The sequence below is a fragment of the Pinus tabuliformis genome, chromosome 3_2, assembly GCF_031772625.1.
Source record: "Pinus tabuliformis cultivar Carrire ecotype Pingquan chromosome 3_2, CPIR1, whole genome shotgun sequence".
NCBI classification, from domain to species: domain Eukaryota; kingdom Viridiplantae; phylum Streptophyta; class Pinopsida; order Pinales; family Pinaceae; genus Pinus; species Pinus tabuliformis.
This window is the reverse complement of record NC_142302.1, coordinates 993235029-993241645: the sequence shown is the minus strand read 5'-3', so window position 1 is coordinate 993241645 and position 6617 is coordinate 993235029.

Here is a 6617-nt window from a genome sequence, read left to right as displayed (position 1 = left end):
ATCGGTTCAACCTCAAAGAGTCTTTGCAAGGCTAGTTTCTTAGAGGCACTAGCCAAGCCCCTGTAATTGAAGGACAGGCACTTCATGGGGGAACTCCTCTCGGGGTATTTTTTGCTCTAAGGACCCCATCGAGAGTGGATTGTCGGCGAGAGGCTACCTCCGCCCCTGCTCACAAAATTGCTTTGGAGAGATCAGACTTCCTCCCCCTGGATGACAAAGGACCAGAGCCTGGCAGGGTGAGCCCTAATCCGATCTTGCGGACCAGGATATCCTTGGTGTGGGATCTGGAGCGGAGGAAATAATGGTGTGTAGGTGAGACCCCAGAGGATGTTGGCGAGATGGAGGAAATAGAAGGAGAAATCAGAGAACGGGCAGTGGAGGCCATAAGGGGAGGGGTTGACATGTTACAGTGTGCCATGGATATCTGAGACGATGAAACAACAACAGATGAGATATTATCAAAAGATGAGGGGGGAGGGATCAGAGAAATACCCGAGGCTTGCGCGGCTTCAGTGGCAGCAGGAGCTCTGGTCATCGGCGGCGAAGTTGGTCTGTGCCCAGCCTCCCCTGTCTTGAGAAGAGGAGATATTGCTGATGAGGTAGGACTTGAGGGGGGAGGGCGAGAAAACGTCGGCGAATTGACCCTAGATGGAATAAGTGTTAGCTTTGGAGAGTCCTCTGATTTCCTGTTGAGTGGGCAATCTTTGAAGAGATGTCCCACCTTGTGACACCGTTTGTAGCGAAACGGAACCCCTTCATAATCCAAGATTTGGATCCTGCTGTACTTCCCCCATTGTAGAGTTATCTTTTCCTCCAGACCCTCATGAGTATCCAAGTGGACCAGAATGCGAGCAAGGGTTCGATTTTTTGATTCAATGAAAGTACGGTCGTGGTCCAAATACATTCCTAGAGCATTTCCAATTCTGATAAAAACTTCCTCGCACCAGTACTATAATGGGAGCCCTGGCAGGCGTACCCAAAGAGGTCTAGCCCCAATTTGTTCTCGTTCAGGGTCGAATAATGGGCTCCACCGCTTGAGGAGGACCAGAGCCATCTCGATGTGCCAGTACCTGGCAAGTACCAGATCAGTGTAAACCTCCTTTAAAAAGTGTAAGGAGAACCACCCCTTGGGTAGGACGTGAACTTCAGGCAGTTCCTTCAGCAATGCACCCCAGATCTCCTTGACCCATTGGGTCAGCCTGTTTTCCGAGTACGCTCGACCACACACATGTCCAACAAGCACCATACACGCCATGACAACAGCTTCCCCTATGGCCGAGGTCTCACCAAATCTGATAGTGATATCCTTTATGGTCACCTTTATGCACTTAGTCTTCCTTTTGCCGGTGCAAGGAGCCGATGGGTGATCGACCAAAGGGTTTGGGACACCTTCCAGAGAGATATATTTAGCAGGTTTAGCTTTCAATGCAGGAGTCTCAAAAAAGCCTGACTGCAGGGGACCCGAGGTAGGAGGGTTTGCCGCGGAAGATACTGGGATGTCCACCAAGGGCGCAGTGAAGAAAGATGAAAGGGGCAGATGGGGGTCCAAAGAAGGCGAGGGTGGAGTATCCGCAGATAGAAAATGCAGGGTGCCCAGTGAAAGAGGAGGGACTTTGAGACCGAGTGAATCAACAGGAAGCAGCTCAGAGAGAGGTGGCATAGAGCAATGCCCAGGTAAAGTGACGACAGGCGAAGCAGAAGGCAGAGCCGGGTCAGAAAACGGAAGTGGGTCAGTAGCCGACGATGAGAAGCAGGGGTTCCCAAAAATAACCCAGTCCGGAAAGGGTTCCTCGGAGTAATCCACTTCTTCTACCTCCATATTATCCCCCATATTCCAACCAGAAGTCGGTAGCTGAAAGCGATGGGTGTGAAGACGGTAACGGCAAGAGGCAACAAGCAGCGATGGTACAGGGCTGTAGTCTTCAATAAATGCAGTAAAAACCTAGGGTTTTACCCTAAACCCACACAGACGACCTCCATCTCCCATGGACTCAACAATGTTCCCCAAAACTGTCACCCGACGATAATTATAGTTGCAGGTGAATGTTTTTTAAATTTTGGTTTAAAGCACTCGGTTGGTTTTTTCCTTTGTATTCTGATAAATTTGAAGTCCCAGTAAAAAGGTAAGATTATGTGATTTTCCTTTGTAAATGGGTTATAAGGGAAAATAGCGCCGGTAAAAAGGTAAGATTGTGTGATTTTCCTTTGTCAATGGGTTATAAGGGAAAATAGCACCGTTGAAAGGTTTTATACGTTAAAACATATTTAACCAATGTTAGTTGAAGGAAAAGGTTATATATGTGTGGCTAAGGGTTAGCGAAGGTTTATGCGGGGTGATAGAGTCCCAATAGAAGTAAACGAGTTCTGATATAAAGGAATTTATGAAAGGGGCCTTAGCCTATTTTTGGTTATAATGAATCTTTGACCAGAGGGTCATATGATTCCTCGACAGAAATGGTTTTTGCATGGTTTATATGCATATTGTGGGTATACGCGGGGGTAACCCCTGCATCAATTGGTATCAGAGCAAGTTAAAGCTCTTTGAGAAAACTTAGAACAGAGTTATGTTTTAAGATGTTTATGCAAGCAAGGGAGATTAGATTTTAATCTGACAAACAATAAGCACACAGAAGGTGATGTGTGGCAGAACTTGTAGATGCAAGAAGACAGAGAACAATCCATTCAAAGTGCTAGAGAATGGTGGAACAAGATCATGCAGAGATCTTGAAAGGTGAGATGACATGATTTATTTTAAATTGATTTGAAGATTGGAGGATGTGTGTTTTCTACACTAATACACAGGTAATAACATAAGAAGGTGAGAAGGTTGCAAGAATAGCCTAAGAGCAAAGAGTGCTCAAGAGAAACTGAGAACAACTTCCAACTGCGGTTGGGTAGAAGTTGTTGAGGAAACTTCACAGTTGTGATTGTGGGTAGAGTTGTCTTAGAGATAAAAATTCCAGCAAAAGAAGTGTTGGGTAGAATTGTTAGTCAATAAGAGGTTCAAGGAAAGAACCAAAGAGATGCTGAAAGATTGAGCTCAGAGGAGAGAAGCTTAGTGAAGCATATGTAGCAAGAAGGAGACTTGTTATTGCAGAGGTATTGTTGTAGCTCAAAAAGGTAATTCCACAAAGGATGTGGTAGAATTGTTAAGGGATGAAAGAAGCTAGTAAGACTTTTTGAATGAAAGAAGAGGTGGTCCGAACCAAGTATTTCATTGTGATTGAAATATAAGAGGACAATTGTGTTCTTAAAAGGTGCAAATGAGTTGAAGCCTAGAAGGAGCAGAGAGAAGTGCTTAAAGGAGGTTCCAGAGGTAGAGAACCAAGTACTTGCCAAAAGACCAAGTACAGAGGAAAGCTTGGTGAGGTAAGTTGAAACAAGGAGGACTTGTTGTTGCAGAGGCTTTAGTGTAGCTCAGAGTGAGTGAATGAGGAACTCATAGAGATGAAGAGGATGATGACTAGTGATAGTCATAACAGAGGTTCTGAAAGAAACCATAGCCAAGGACAGAAGAAAAGAGATGCCAAGGCAATGGCAAGAGGATGAGTCAAGAGGAGCTTGACAAGGAAATTGAAGAGATAAAAGAACAACTCAATGTATTAAGGATGATACTTGAGGAAAACCAAAGACCAGGTTGGGTATTGAAGAAGAAGCCAGTGAAGTGGCATAAGTTGTAGAGGAAGCTACAACAGAAGCAAGTAAAGTGGTAGGTGGAAGAACTCAGAAAGGCTGAGTTAGAAATGGAAGAATCCATTTGTGAACCAGAACAGGGTGAAGTTCTGGGTGAAGATGAAGACTTGAAGATTGAAACTTCAAGTGAGGCCAAGAGGTCTTATGGTGTTAAATATGATAATTTGTGTATGTTTGTAGGTGAAACACATTAGGAAGGACAATTTTATGATATTGTCATAAAGAAGGAAGAAGATAGGAAGAATCTAAATTCTATTCTAAAAGAAGATGATAGTGAGGATTGCATAGAACTTTTGGGAGAAATTCCAAGTGAGATGGCAAATTGGTGGCATGAGTTAAGTCTTTTGGAAGAAAGGCTAGAAGACCCAAAAGTAAGTGTTCAGATTGTAAAATCAGAACTGAATGAGAATGAAGGAGTTCACTACAATGAACAAAGACAGGAAGACATCATTGGAGCAGATGATGTAGAGGAGAGACTAGTTGACAGTCTCGTGAATTCTTTTGAGAATTCAAAACAACATACTGATGTGCTGATAGAAGAGGAGAAAACAGAGTAGCATATTGATGTGTTGCCAAAGGAAGAAGAGGCATTGAGGCCTTATGTTTTTTATTTTAACAAGTGTTTTATGAGTGCATGTTTAGTTGCAGATGCTGGAAGAAATTTGGCACAGATGAGCAACCAAACAAAAGTGGAAGAAGAGGATTCTGTGGAAGAAATCAATCCATGGAATAGAGATGTTCAATTGCTGGAGAGAATGCTGGAAATTCAGGATTCAATGCAGACAGAGATAATCTTGACAGAGGGTAAGGATGTAAGGGCGGCAGTAAGGATCCAACAACTACACAGTGGAAGTAACAAACAACAATTTGAATATTTGGTGGACATTAGCAACAACCTGAAGCAGAGAGAAAGAAGTAAAAGTAAGTGGCAGAGTATGGACCAGCCCAAAGATGTGCTGGAAAAAGAAATTGAAGAATTGTGGCAGCTGATGATGAAACAGGCCATAGGGAAAAGGTTGATAGTAGAAGGAAAGGTGATCAATCAGAATTTGAACCTGATTGACAAAGAGAGGAAGATGAAGCAAAAGACAACTGACATACAACAACAACAAAGGAGAAAAGCAATTGGGAAGTTTCAAACAAAAGTTTGGGACCCTGGAGGTTTTCCAACAACATGTGAAGACACATGATCAGGAGATCATGAATATTTTCTACCTTTGTAGTCTGATGCAAGAGAATTCAACCCAACAATATCATTGCATTTTAGTAGACATAGGGGTTTTGTGTTTTAAGGAAGTTGGTTTCCTAAGTATTGAATTAATGTAAATATTTAGGCCTTTGAGTGATTTTAATGAGAATATGAATTAATTAGATATTGAGACATACTTGTAAATGTTCTCGAATGTAGGAGAACATGAGAGGATTAGGATTAGTTAGGAATTAGTTTGAAGAAACTGTTGAACAATTGAAAAGTAACTAAGGAACAGTTCCTCAACTGTAAAGAAATTGCTAATGATATACTGAAAAGAAAAAAAGAGAAAGGTTGGAGAGGTTAGCCAAGCGAAGCCAGGCCAACCAGAGTGAGAGTGTGACTGTAAGCCTACAGGCAAGAGAGGAACAAAGGGCCACTGATATTAGAAGATCAGGCCAGAGAGATAGATGAGTCTCATTATGTAATCAATTGTATTATTTACATAGATAGAGATTTAATTCCAAGACTATAAAATGTGTGTTCAAGTGTTGAACGATGAGTGATGACTGAATTGGAATTTAGTATATATCTGTGTGCAAGCAGGTCGAGGCGAATACACAGAGGAAGAGAAGAGGCAGAGGACCTTAATGGCATTGAACGATTGTGGAACCAAAGTAATGATTGAATCGTTCATGAGGAAGAACTCACAGAGTTTAAGCTCAGGAGGGAGTCGCAGTGGAAGCGAAGGCAGAAGACCCAGAACCATCGGAATATGCAAAACCCACATAAACATTGAAATAGCGTAAAAAGCCCAAATATGAAAGGAATGAAAGATTGAAAAATTAGTGCACACGGACCGTTAGATCTGATAGATCAACGGTTAATATCTAATTGCATAGAGCGGAGCAGTTATGAAATGTCACATCGGAGGAAAGCAACAGGAGAAAGAACCCGACCTCAAGCTTTTAGCGATTGCGATTAAGCGATGGAAGGAGGACCGTTAGATCTGAGACGAGGATCAACGGTGCAGATTTAATCGCAATGTTATTTCGCAGAAGTGAGTAACCTTGGGCATAAAGACATGCGATATTGTGATAGACCGAGGGCCAATGAAGCGATATTGTTGATATGCGATGATTGGTGATCGGAGGTATCGGCGTTTCGGAGTTCGGAGGAGTAGCGCCGCGGAGGTGGATGAATGAATGTGGACCTGACAACAATTATAGTTGCAGGTGAATGTTTTTTAAAGTCCGGTTTAAAGCGCTCGGTCAGTGTTTTCCTTTGTATTCTGATAAAGTTGAAGTCCCGGTAAAAAGCTAAGATTGTGTGATTTTCCTTTGTAAATGGGTTATAAAGGAAAATAGTGTAGATGAAAGGTTTTATACGTTAAAACGCATTTAACCAACGTTAACTGAAGGAAAAGGTTATATATGTGTTGCTAAGGGTTAATGAAGGTTTATGCGGGGTTATAAAGTCCCGATAGAAGTAAATGAGTTCCAATATAAAGGAATTTATGAAAGGGGCCTTAACCTATTTTTGGTTATAATGAATCTTTGACCAGAGGGTCATATGATTCCTTGGCAGAAATGGTTTATATGCATACTGTGGGTATACGTGGGGGTAGACCCTGCGTTACTTCCACCTTGCAACACCAACTTGAATTTTCCGCATTCGACGATTCTGGCCTTCCCTCCATACTCGCAGAACTACTCCCTATGGGGATTGAAGTGAA